The sequence below is a fragment of the Ranitomeya variabilis genome, chromosome 3 (genome assembly GCF_051348905.1).
Source record: "Ranitomeya variabilis isolate aRanVar5 chromosome 3, aRanVar5.hap1, whole genome shotgun sequence".
In the NCBI taxonomy this organism is placed as follows: Eukaryota; Metazoa; Chordata; class Amphibia; order Anura; family Dendrobatidae; genus Ranitomeya; species Ranitomeya variabilis.
Window position 1 is genome coordinate 679,603,982 of NC_135234.1, and position 13,259 is coordinate 679,617,240.

At 43.7% G+C, this 13,259-nt stretch overlaps 1 protein-coding gene across 2 annotated transcripts in view; it reads right to left on the minus strand.

The window, feature by feature from the left end:
* The window catches only part of TNS2 (tensin 2), a 191,908-nt gene that overhangs the window by 147,363 nt on the left and 31,286 nt on the right, over positions 1-13,259 (minus strand). The window contains exon 1 of one of the 2 annotated variants that reach the window (XM_077298020.1): positions 4,390-4,538. The exons of the other annotated variant lie outside the window; for it this stretch is intronic. The gene's annotated coding sequence lies outside the window, so the exon portion shown is untranslated. Of the gene's footprint in view, positions 1-4,389; positions 4,539-13,259 lie in introns of those variants that run through there. 2 annotated transcript variants of the gene reach the window in all.

A 13,259-nucleotide genomic window follows, 5' to 3' on the forward strand; every position in this document is an offset into this window, starting at 1 on the left:
GGACTTTAATTTGACTGTACTACGTGCTTCACAACTCGTCTTTTTTAAGTCACACAACTCATTACCATAAAATCGTCTGTTACCCGTCTATACAGAGCCGGATCAAGGGTGAAGGGAAGTGACATATGGATAAAGTAGGCTGGAAGCAGATCTTTCGTGGGTCCATGATGTGTGGTGCGGGAGTCTGCCAAATTGGTGCGTTAACACTGGGTCTAACAAAAAATTAGCTCCAGATGGTGTCTTTTTGCCCCATACAGAAGAGCAGATCTCCCCTCCCATCTCTATAGAGTTATTATATAATTTGATCTCTAACTGAAGGCAGAACTGTAGACAGATTTGAGCAATTTTTGAGAGTAAAGGATCAGTGCAGTTAAAGAAGAAAAAGATGGGTAAGTGAAGAAAGCGACATTTTTCTTCTACAAGACCTATTACAAAGTTGTTGTTTTTTATCTTCATCAATACTGATAAGTCAAGAATAAAATTAAAGTGCAGTTCTTCGGATACCATTCTAATATGTAAAAGTCCCACTGCTCCTCAATGTCTGCTATTGGGGAAACAATGTAGGTCGGACGGGATCTGTTGATCCATGCGCTCAACCAGCATGCAGACATGTGAATGGAGCTCAAACCCTAAGTAATTAGTATTGTGTTATCATCTTCTGCCAAGTAGTAAAACTTTTCTATTGTTGTAGGTGCGCTTTCAGTCTTGTCATGCTCTCTCGTCTTTCTGTTGAGGAAGACTAATGAAACTGGGCGGTAGACCCCACCGGGCAATTGCTCCATTTTGCAACCCAATTTTTCAACAATCTGTCTATGATGCAGCCTCATTGTTTGGAAGCAGCTTATTTATCGTTCCTCACCAAGGCTATGAATAGGTGTTTCACCATCTGACTCTGGACGCTGTCATGCGTAATGATAATTAGAGCACATACTGGACAAAGCAGATAATATATCTCAACTAAAAGGTAAAATACTATAAACAGATAGTTACATTGATATATATCAGATAGCGGATACAGGGTCGACCATTCGGAAGGAAAAGTGAATACCCAAAGAAGAAAAACTGTTCATGAGGTCATAGAAGGAAAGAACCCATAAGTGCAAAATAAAAAAAAACCTTTATTAACAATCAGTTGTTAAATAGTGGCACTGTAGAAGACGGGTGCACACACAAGAGTACAAAACAACAATTACAACTGCACATATATAAATACAAGGATGTATAAATAAAAGCAAAAATATAAAAAAAAGACCCCTAAAGACCACACAGGAAAAACAGTAAGCCAAAAGGGCAAAATAGAGTAGGCACAGGGCACAATATGACAATAAGACCTTCGTTAGGGGATGGCATCAGACCGGAGGCATTAAAAAGATATACGCAGCCAATAAGAGGAGACCTAGGTCAGAGAGATGCATCTGTCTCCAGGGGGAACCCGGAAGTTGGCCGGCCCCCCCGAGTCATGTGACCAGGTGACTTCAGGACAGACAATCAAGTGACCACATGACCACGTGACCTGACACATCCGGATACGACTGGGATCTAATGGGCAAGGTTTCTCCTTGTGGAGAGTGGCGTGCCAGCATGAGGAGACTTAAATGCCTTACATGCCCCTCTGGGAAAATAAATATGCAAACCCTTCTTAGATCCCAGTCTTAACCTCTCACCTAGCCAATCATGTCTCATACTTTGCACTGATGAGGGGCAAAAAGTCCTGAAATGCCTGCACATGAGGAAAAAGCAAGTCAGAAAAAACTATACTACTACACCTACTTACATATTGGGATAGGTTCTTGGAGATGAGAATACCCCTTTACGTATTCAGAAAGCTAATGACTGCCCAAAAACCAAACAGGGAAGCTCTGGAACCGACTGCACGCAGTAAGGCCACCTTCACACATCAGTATTTGGTCAGTATTTTACCTCAGTATTTGTAAGCCAGAACCAGGAGTGGAACAGTCAGAGGAAAAGTATAATAGAAACACGTCACCATTTCTGTTTTTTTCACCCACTCCTGGTTTTGGCTTACAAATACTGAGGTAAAACAGTGACCAAATACTGAATGTGTGAACGTGGCCTAAAAGAGTGTATACATTATACATACGGCAATAATATAGTACAAACATAAAGCGGAGGATATTGGGAAGAAAAGACAGCGGAATCTACTCAGAATTAACAGTTTGCAGTAAACGTGCCTTTACTGATTGGATAGGAGAATTTTTGAAGAATCACTCATTTCTATAATAAGGCATAAACAAGTCCAGCAGAGAAACGGTGAAACAGCTCAGATTTTACACAGGGATAATTTTGCCCTAAGATTCTTTTTATCAACTTTACCTCCTGAGCGTCGGTGCAGCCCCTACCGCCTGGTGCTGAATGGACAGAGAACAGCACAACAACACTGTCACTGGGCTTCTGGTAACATGATATTCCATGCAGGGACCATAAGTGTGCTCATGGGTGGCCAAGTTTCTTCTAGGTCATGAAACCCTCCGATGGATTCATGGACCTCAGAAAGATTTCAGCATAGAACCATGAAAGTAGACGGAGTAAACCCAAAAAGTCTGTACGTAAAACATACAGCTACTGAACAGAAAATTCAACCATTTCTCGAAGGCTAAGTTTACACAAGCACATTTTCACTCTGTGCGCTGTCGCACACAAAACAGACTGCCCACGGACAGCGCACGGACGGATGGCATGGGAGCTCACATCAACCTTTTTTCTATATGGACCAATAGTTTCTATGGAACATAAATAAATACGGTAAATAAATAATAATAATGGAATAGATCACAGCAGACGCTAGTCCCATCCGTTTTTTGGGTGAGACTCGAGTATAGATTTCAATGTGTGCACAAAACGTATGGATGCCATAAGAACACCACCCTGATGGCACTCGTTTTTAATGGTTTCATTGCATAGATTATGTAGGAAATTATATTATTATATAATTTTTATAAAAAAAAAATTATTATGGATGTAAAAAAAGGCTATCCATGATCTCCTCAGTGGAAAATATTATTTATATTAGGATTTATATATACTTTCTAATTCACAAAGGCTGCTGTGGCCATATATTTCCACGGCACTCTGAGTTATGTTTTTGTCATTGCCTTAAACATTTACAATACCCAAGACATGGAATATGGACTGTGATGTCTCGAATATCGTAAACCAGCTCCATAATGGGGTTCTACAGGACATCTGGGTATGCAGGCCACCAACAGATAATTGTCGGGGGGAAATAAGGATCAGGAAAGTTGATTTCGGACTTTTGATCCTTTTTTGTCAAGAGGATAAGCTGCCGCCAGAGATGTCTGACAGTGGCTCTCCCATAGACAACACAGGAGAGGTTGTCAGTGAGTGCTGTGAATATGAACTACGGCCGAAATAGATGCCGGCAGAACTATTGGCTGAACCATCATTTGGCTGACAGCAATCTAGTGTGTATGGAGCTAACTGCTGTCAGACTCCTCTGTCAGACCCCTGTGGCAGCGGCTTATCTCGCTCGAGGACAAAAATATAGGGCATATTGTCCGATCTTTTTTTTTTCAACATCTGCCAAAGAACATCGTCTTTTCATCTTATACAGATTAATTGGTCAACCAGTTAAGTTGCATTTTTGGTCTGAATAAGAGGCGACAAAACATCGGGCTTTCCGCCTGAGTGAGATCTGACAAAACATCGGGTTGCACTCGGACCAATGTTATTCTATAGGGCCGTGCGCCTGTCTGATAATTTCCTGAGACCGAGACAGTTCAAGGAAAAATCACAGAATACCCGATATGGATATGATTATTGGATTGTACTTGGCCATTCAAGTCAATGATTCTGTGGAAAACACTGGATTGCACTCAGATGACATCTGAGTGCATTCTGATTTTCACAGACTGGCAGTATAGAGAAGATGGAGACATTTTTTCCATCTTTTCCTCATCTGAGAAAAGCGGATCACACTATGCTGACACTGATCAGACTCAAAAATACAATGAAGCTGAGCAGAGATGTCCCTAGGCTCCAATACAAATCAGTAACAGGTTTCCCCACCTATCAAGTGTCATTTATGAGATGGGTTACGACTAGTGCCGCTGCCCTCCAAGCTCCAGGATTGATGTACGGCTGCTACGTCTCCATCCCCAATCACAGTGGCCCTTCATGTCTAATTTGCTTTATGGTGGGAAGAGTCATAATTCTGTCTCCAAAAAAAAGGCACAAAAACCTGCCCTGTCCAGAAGACATTTAGATGTGACCCCCAACAAATCAATAACAAAAATATGTAAATCATGCAAAACATCAATGTTTCCCCATTTTAATGTATAAGGTTTTTACTTAAAAAATTGCGGCGGTTGGAAAAACAAACATAGGCGTCCACACGCGCACAATACGCACCTTCACCCACTGATTGCTGCGAAACTCCGGATTTCAGAACGGACAACAACGTCCTTTCATAAGTTCTTCTAATTATTTCCTTCTAAATGTCCCTTTTAGATTTTCCTCTCGCTCTTCTTGGCATTTTCCTTCCCACGTCGTTCTCTTCATACGCCCTGGGCTGCAGGCTCTCTCCTCATCCTCACCCTCAGATCTGGCGCACAGCTCTATATTACCCTCAGATAATAGTGTGTCTGTGCGGTGTCCCCACGCCTGGATCAGGAGGGGGTCATTAAGGGATCTGCGGAGGGTCAGTGTCCTGCCGGTCTACACCTCCTACTCCATATTTCTAATATTAAACTTTAGAATTGGAAAAAAAGCTTCCTGGCTATTTTCTGACTCTTCCAGTAGCTGCAGTATATTCTCTATAATGACGGTTATAGTCACTGGCCCGTCTGTAAAACCCATTCCTAGGACAGTACATGATGGCCACTTAGCATAGAAACCTCTCCTACATACTATTTTATACCAGTATAATATCCCAGGGACTGTCCGGACTCTCACTCTGTAGCTTACCATTCACTCTTTTAACCCCTTCATGACCCAGCCTATTTTGGCCTTAATGACCTTGCCGTTTTTTGCAATTCTGACCAGTGTCCCTTTATGAGGTAATATATTGGGCTTCATGTTAGTGGTAAATTTAGGTCGATAATTTCTGAGTTTATTTGTGAAAAAAAACGGAAATTTGGCGAAAATTTTTAAAATTTCGCAATTTTCACATTTTGAATTTTTATTCTGTTAAACCAGAGAGTTATGTGACACAAAATAGTTAATAAATAACATTTCCCACATGTCTACTTTACATCAGCACAATTTTGGAAACAAATTTTTTTTTTGCTAGGAAGTTATAAGGGTTAAAATTTGACCAGTGATTTCTCATTTTTACAACAAAATTTACAAAACCATTTTTTTTAGGGACCACCTCACATTTGAAGTCAGTTTGAGGGTTCTATATGGCTGAAAATACCCCAAAGTGACACCATTCTAAAAACTGCACCCCTCAAGGTGCTCAAAACCACATTCAAGAAGTTTATTAACCCTTCAGGTGTTTCACAGCAGCAGAAGCAACATGGAAGTAAAAAATGAACATTTAACTTTTTAGTCACAAAAATGATCTTTTAGCAACAATTTTTTTATTTTCCCAAGGGTAAAAGGAGAAACTGGACCATGGACGTTGTTGTACAATTTGTCCTGAGTACGCTGATACCTCATATGTGGGGGTAAACCACTGTTTGGGCGCACGGCAGGGCTCGGAAGGGAAGGAGCGCCATTTGACTTTTTGAATGAAAAATTGGCTCCAATCTTTAGCGGACACCATGTCGCGTTTGGAGAGCCCCCGTGTGCCTAAACATTGGAGCTCCCCCACAAGTGACCCCATTTTGGAAACTAGACCCCCCAAGGAACTTATCTAGAAGCATAGTGAGCACTTTAAACCCCCAGGTGCTTCACAAATTGTTCCGTAAAAATGAAAAAGTACTTTTTTTCACAAAAAAATTATTTTAGCCTCAATTTTTTCATTTTCACATGGGCAACAGGATAAAATGGATCCTAAAATTTGTTGGACAATTTCTCCTGAGTACACCAATACCTCACATGTGGGGTTAAACCACTGTTTGGGCACATGGTAAGGCTCGGAAGGGAAGGAGCGCCATTTGACTTTTTGAATGAAAAATTATCTCCATCGTTAGCGGACACCATGTCGCGTTTGGAAAGCCCCCGTGTGCCTAAACATTGGAGCTCCTCCGCAAGTGACCCCATTTTGGAAACTAGACCCCCCAAGGAACTTATCTAGAGGCATAGTGAGCTGTTATGGTTCTCAATGGCAAGAGAACATAGCCCAGCATACATAGGAACTAGCTCTTGGAAGGATGGAAACTTAAACTGACCATGAACTAAACCTGCCGCACAACTAACAGTAGCCGGGTAGCGTAGCCTGCGTTTTATCCCTAGACGCCCAGCGCCGGCCGGAGGACTAACTAATCCTGGCAGAGGAAAATATAGTCCTGGCTCACCTCTAGAGAAATTTCCCCGAAAGGCAGACAGAGGCCCCCACATATATTGGCGGTGATTTAAGATGAAAATGACAAACGTAGTATGAAAATAGGTTTAGCAAAATCGAGGTCCGCTTACTAGATAGCAGGAAGACAGAAAGGGTACTTTCATGGTCAGCTGAAAACCCTATCAATACACCATCCTGAAATCACTTTAAGACTCTAGTATTAACTCATAACATCAGAGTGGCAATTTCAGATCACAAGAGCTTTCCAGACACAGAAACGAAACTGCAGCTGTGAACTGGAACAAAATGCAAAAAACAAACAAGGACAAAAGTCCGACTTAGCTGGAAGTTGTCTGGTAGCAGGAACATGCACAGAAAGGCTTCTGATTACAATGTTGACCGGCATGGAAGTGACAGAGGAGCAAGGTTAAATAGCGACTCCCACATCCTGATGGGAACAGGTGAACAGAGGGGATGATGCACACAAGTTCAATTCCACCAGTGGCCACCGGGGGAGCCCAAAATCCAATTTCACAACAGTACCCCCCCCTCAAGGAGGGGGCACCGAACCCTCACCAGAACCACCAGGGCGATCAGGATGAGCCCTATGAAAAGCACGGACCAGATCGGAGGCATGAACATCAGAGGCAGTCACCCAAGAATTATCCTCCTGACCGTATCCCTTCCATTTGACCAGATACTGGAGTTTCCGTCTGGAAACACGGGAGTCCAAGATTTTTTCCACAACGTACTCCAACTCGCCCTCAACCAACACCGGAGCAGGAGGCTCAACGGAAGGCACAACCGGTACCTCATACCTGCGCAACAATGACCGATGAAAAACATTATGAATAGAAAAAGATGCAGGGAGGTCCAAACGGAAGGACACAGGGTTAAGAATCTCCAATATCTTGTACGGGCCGATGAACCGAGGCTTAAACTTAGGAGAAGAAACCCTCATAGGGACAAAACGAGAAGACAACCACACCAAGTCCCCGACACAAAGCCGAGGACCAACCCGACGCCGGCGGTTGGCAAAAAGCTGAGTCTTCTCCTGGGACAACTTCAAATTGTCCACCACCTGCCCCCAAATCTGATGCAACCTCTCCACCACAGCATCCACTCCAGGACAATCCGAAGATTCCACCTGACCGGAGGAAAATCGAGGATGAAACCCCGAATTACAGAAAAAAGGAGACACCAAGGTGGCAGAGCTGGCCCGATTATTGAGGGCAAACTCCGCTAAAGGCAAAAAAGCAACCCAATCATCCTGATCTGCAGACACAAAACACCTCAAATATGTCTCCAAAGTCTGATTCGTCCGCTCGGTCTGGCCATTAGTCTGAGGATGGAAAGCAGACGAGAAAGACAAATCTATGCCCATCCTAGCACAGAATGCCCGCCAAAATCTAGACACGAATTGGGTTCCTCTGTCAGAAACGATATTCTCCGGAATACCATGCAAACGAACCACATTTTGAAAAAACAGAGGAACCAACTCGGAAGAAGAAGGCAACTTAGGCAGGGGAACCAAATGGACCATCTTAGAGAAACGGTCACACACCACCCAGATGACAGACATCTTCTGAGAAACAGGAAGATCCGAAATAAAATCCATCGAGATGTGCGTCCAAGGCCTCTTCGGGATAGGCAAGGGCAACAACAATCCACTAGCCCGAGAACAACAAGGCTTGGCCCGAGCACAAACGTCACAAGACTGCACAAAGCCTCGTACATCTCGTGACAGGGAAGGCCACCAGAAGGACCTTGCCACCAAATCCCTGGTACCAAAGATTCCAGGATGACCTGCCAACGCAGAAGAATGAACCTCAGAAATGACTTTACTGGTCCAATCATCAGGAACAAACAGTCTACCAGGTGGGCAACGATCAGGTCTATCCGCCTGAAAATCCTGCAAGGCCCGCCGCAGGTCTGGAGAAACGGCAGACAATATCACTCCATCCTTAAGGATACCTGTAGGTTCAGAATTACCAGGGGAGTCAGGCTCAAAACTCCTAGAAAGGGCATCAGCCTTAACATTCTTAGAACCCGGTAGGTATGACACCACAAAATTAAACCGAGAGAAAAACAACGACCAGCGCGCCTGTCTAGGATTCAGGCGTCTGGCGGACTCAAGATAAATTAAATTTTTGTGGTCGGTCAATACCACCACCTGATGTCTAGCCCCCTCAAGCCAATGACGCCACTCCTCAAAAGCCCACTTCATGGCCAAAAGCTCCCGATTCCCAATATCATAATTCCGCTCGGCGGGCGAAAATTTACGAGAAAAAAAAGCACAAGGTTTCATCACGGAGCAGTCGGAACTTCTTTGCGACAAAACCGCCCCAGCTCCGATTTCAGAAGCGTCGACCTCAACCTGAAAAGGAAGAGCAACATCAGGCTGACGCAACACAGGGGCGGAAGAAAAGCGGCGCTTAAGCTCCTGAAAGGCCTCCACAGCAGCAGGGGACCAATCAGCAACATCAGCACCCTTCTTAGTCAAATCAGTCAATGGTTTAACAACATCAGAAAAACCAGCAATAAATCGACGATAAAAGTTAGCAAAGCCCAAAAATTTCTGAAGAGTCTTAAGAGAAGAGGGTTGCGTCCAATCACAAATAGCCCGAACCTTGACAGGATCCATCTCGATGGAAGAGGGGGAAAAAATGTATCCCAAGAAGGAAATCTTTTGAACCCCAAAAACGCACTTAGAACCCTTCACACACAAGGAATTAGACCGCAAAACCTGAAAAACCCTCCTGACCTGCTGGACATGAGAGTCCCAGTCATCCGAAAAAATCAGAATATCATCCAGATACACGATCATAAATTTATCCAAATAATCACGGAAAATGTCATGCATAAAGGACTGAAAGACTGAAGGGGCATTTGAAAGGCCAAAAGGCATCACCAAATACTCAAAGTGGCCCTCGGGCGTATTAAATGCGGTTTTCCACTCATCCCCCTGCTTGATTCGCACCAAATTATACGCCCCACGGAGATCTATCTTAGAGAACCACTTGGCCCCCTTTATGCGAGCAAACAAATCAGTCAGCAGTGGCAACGGATATTGATATTTAACCGTGATTTTATTCAAAAGCCGATAATCAATACACGGCCTCAAAGAGCCATCTTTCTTAGACACAAAGAAAAAACCGGCTCCTAAGGGAGATGACGAAGGACGAATATGTCCCTTTTCCAAGGACTCCTTTATATATTCTCGCATAGCAGCATGTTCAGGCACAGACAGATTAAATAAACGACCCTTAGGGTATTTACTACCCGGAATCAAATCTATGGCACAATCGCACTCCCGGTGCGGAGGTAATGAACCAAGCTTAGGTTCTTCAAAAACGTCACGATAGTCAGACAAGAATTCAGGAATCTCAGAGGGAATAGATGACGAAATGGAAACCAAAGGTACGTCCCCATGCATCCCCTTACATCCCCAGCTTAACACAGACATAGCGTTCCAGTCGAGGACTGGGTTATGAGATTGCAGCCATGGCAATCCAAGCACCAACACATCATGTAGATTATACAGCACAAGAAAGCGAATAATCTCCTGATGATCCGGATTAATTCGCATAGTTACTTGTGTCCAGTATTGTGGTTTATTACTAGCCAATGGGGTGGAGTCAATCCCCTTCAGAGGTATAGGAGTTTCAAGAGGCTCTAAATCATACCAACAGCGTTTGGCAAAGGACCAATCCATAAGACTCAAAGCGGCGCCAGAGTCGACATAGGCATCCGCGGTAATAGATGATAAAGAACAAATCAGGGTCACAGATAGAATAAACTTAGACTGAAAAGTGCCAATTGAAACTGACTTATCAAGCTTCTTAGTACGCTTAGAGCATGCTGATATAACATGAGTTGAATCACCACAATAAAAGCACAACCCATTTTTTCGTCTAAAATTCTGCCGTTCGCTTCTGGACAGAATTCTATCACATTGCATATTCTCTGGCGTCTTCTCAGTAGACACCGCCAAATGGTGCACAGGTTTGCGCTCCCGCAGACGTCTATCGATCTGGATAGCCATTGTCATGGACTCATTCAGACCCGCAGGCACAGGGAACCCCACCATAACATCCTTAACGGCATCAGAGAGACCCTCTCTGAAATTCGCCGCCAGGGCGCACTCATTCCACTGAGTAAGCACAGACCATTTACGGAATTTTTGGCAGTATATTTCAACTTCATCTTGCCCCTGAGATAGGGACATCAAGGCTTTTTCCGCCTGAAGCTCTAAATGAGGTTCCTCATAAAGCAACCCCAAGGCCAGAAAAAACGCATCCACATTGAGCAACGCAGGATCCCCTGGAGCCAATGCAAAAGCCCAATCTTGAGGGTCGCCCCGGAGCAAGGAAATCACAATCCTGACCTGCTGAGCAGGATCTCCAGCAGAGCGAGATTTCAGGGACAAAAACAACTTGCAATTATTTTTGAAATTTTGAAAGCAAGATCTATTCCCCGAGAAAAATTCAGGCAAAGGAATTCTAGGTTCAGATATAGGAACATGAACAACAAAATCTTGTAAATTTTGAACTTTCGTGGTGAGATTATTCAAACCTGCAGCTAAACTCTGAATATCCATTTTAAACAGGTGAACACAGAGCCATTCCAGGATTAGAAGGAGAGAGAGAGAGGAAGGCTGCAATATAGGCAGACTTGCAAGTGATTCGATTGAAAGCACACTCAAAACTGAAGGAAAAAAAAAAAAAAAAAAAAAATTTTTCAGCAGACTTCTTTTTTTCTCTCCTTTCTCTGCCAATTAATTTAACCCTTTGTGGGCCGGTCAAACTGTTATGGTTCTCAATGGCAAGAGAACATAGCCCAGCATACATAGGAACTAGCTCTTGGAAGGATGGAAACTTAAACTGACCATGAACTAAACCTGCCGCACAACTAACAGTAGCCGGGTAGCGTAGCCTGCGTTTTATCCCTAGACGCCCAGCGCCGGCCGGAGGACTAACTAATCCTGGCAGAGGAAAATATAGTCCTGGCTCACCTCTAGAGAAATTTCCCCGAAAGGCAGACAGAGGCCCCCACATATATTGGCGGTGATTTAAGATGAAAATGACAAACGTAGTATGAAAATAGGTTTAGCAAAATCGAGGTCCGCTTACTAGATAGCAGGAAGACAGAAAGGGTACTTTCATGGTCAGCTGAAAACCCTATCAATACACCATCCTGAAATCACTTTAAGACTCTAGTATTAACTCATAACATCAGAGTGGCAATTTCAGATCACAAGAGCTTTCCAGACACAGAAACGAAACTGCAGCTGTGAACTGGAACAAAATGCAAAAAACAAACAAGGACAAAAGTCCGACTTAGCTGGAAGTTGTCTGGTAGCAGGAACATGCACAGAAAGGCTTCTGATTACAATGTTGACCGGCATGGAAGTGACAGAGGAGCAAGGTTAAATAGCGACTCCCACATCCTGATGGGAACAGGTGAACAGAGGGGATGATGCACACAAGTTCAATTCCACCAGTGGCCACCGGGGGAGCCCAAAATCCAATTTCACAACAGTGAGCACTTTACACCCCCAGGTACTTCACAAATTGATCCGCAAAAATGAAAAAGTACTTTTTTTTTCACACAAAATTTCTTTTAGCCTCAATTCTTTCATTTTCACATGGGCAACAGGATAAAATGGATCCTAAAATTTGTTGGTCAATTTCTCCTGAGTACGCCGATACCTCATATGTGGGGGTAAACCACTGTTTGGGTGCACGGCAAGGCTCGGAAGGGGAGGCGTGCCATTTGACTTTTTGAATGGAAAATTAGCTCCAATCGTTAGCGGACACCATGTCGCGTTTGGAGAGCCCCTGTGTGCCTAAACATTGGAGCTCCCCTACAAGTGACCCCATTTTGGAAACTAGACCCCCCAAGGAACTTATCTAGATGCATAGTGAGCACTTATAACCCCAAGGTGCTTCACAGAAGTTTATAACGCAGAGCCGTGAAAATAAAAAATAATTTTTCTTTCCTCAAAAATGATTTTTAGCCCAGAATTTTTTATTTTCCCAAGGGTAATAGGAGAAATTGGACCCCAAATGTTGTTGTCCAGTTTGTCCTGAGTACGATGATACCCCATATGTGGGGGTAAACCACTGTTTTGGCACACGTCGGGGTTCGGAAGGGAAGTAGTGACGTTTTGAAATGCAGACTTTGATGGAATGCTCTGCGGGCGTCAGGTTGCGTTTGCAGAGCCCCTGATGTGCCTAAACAGTAGGAACTCCCCACAAGTGACTCCACTTTGGAAACTAGACCCCCAAGGGAACTTATCTAGATGTGTGGTGAGCACTTTGAACCCCCAAGTGCTTCACAGAAGTTTATAACGCAGAGCCGTGAAAATAATAAATGTGTTTCCTTTCCTCAAAAATATTTTTTAGCCCAGAATTTTTTATTTTTGCAAGAGTAACAGGAGAAATTGGACCCCAAAAGTTGTTGTCCAGTTTCTCCTGAGTACGCTGATACCCCATATGTGGGGGTAAACCACTGTTTGGGCATATGCCGGGGCTCAGAATGGAAGTAGTGACGTTTTGGAATGCAGACTTTGATGGAATGGTCTGCGGGCATCATGTTACGTGTGCAGAGCCCCTGATATGCCTAAACAGTAGAAACCCCCCACAATTGACCCCATTTTGGAAACTAGACCCCCCAAGGAACTTATCTAGATGTGTGGTGAGCACGTTCAACCCCCAAGTGCTTCACAGAAGTTTACAACGCAGAGCCGTGAAAATAAAAAAATCATTTTTCTTTCCTCAAAAAAGATGTTTTAGCAAGCAATTTTTTATTTTCACAAGGGTAACAGGAG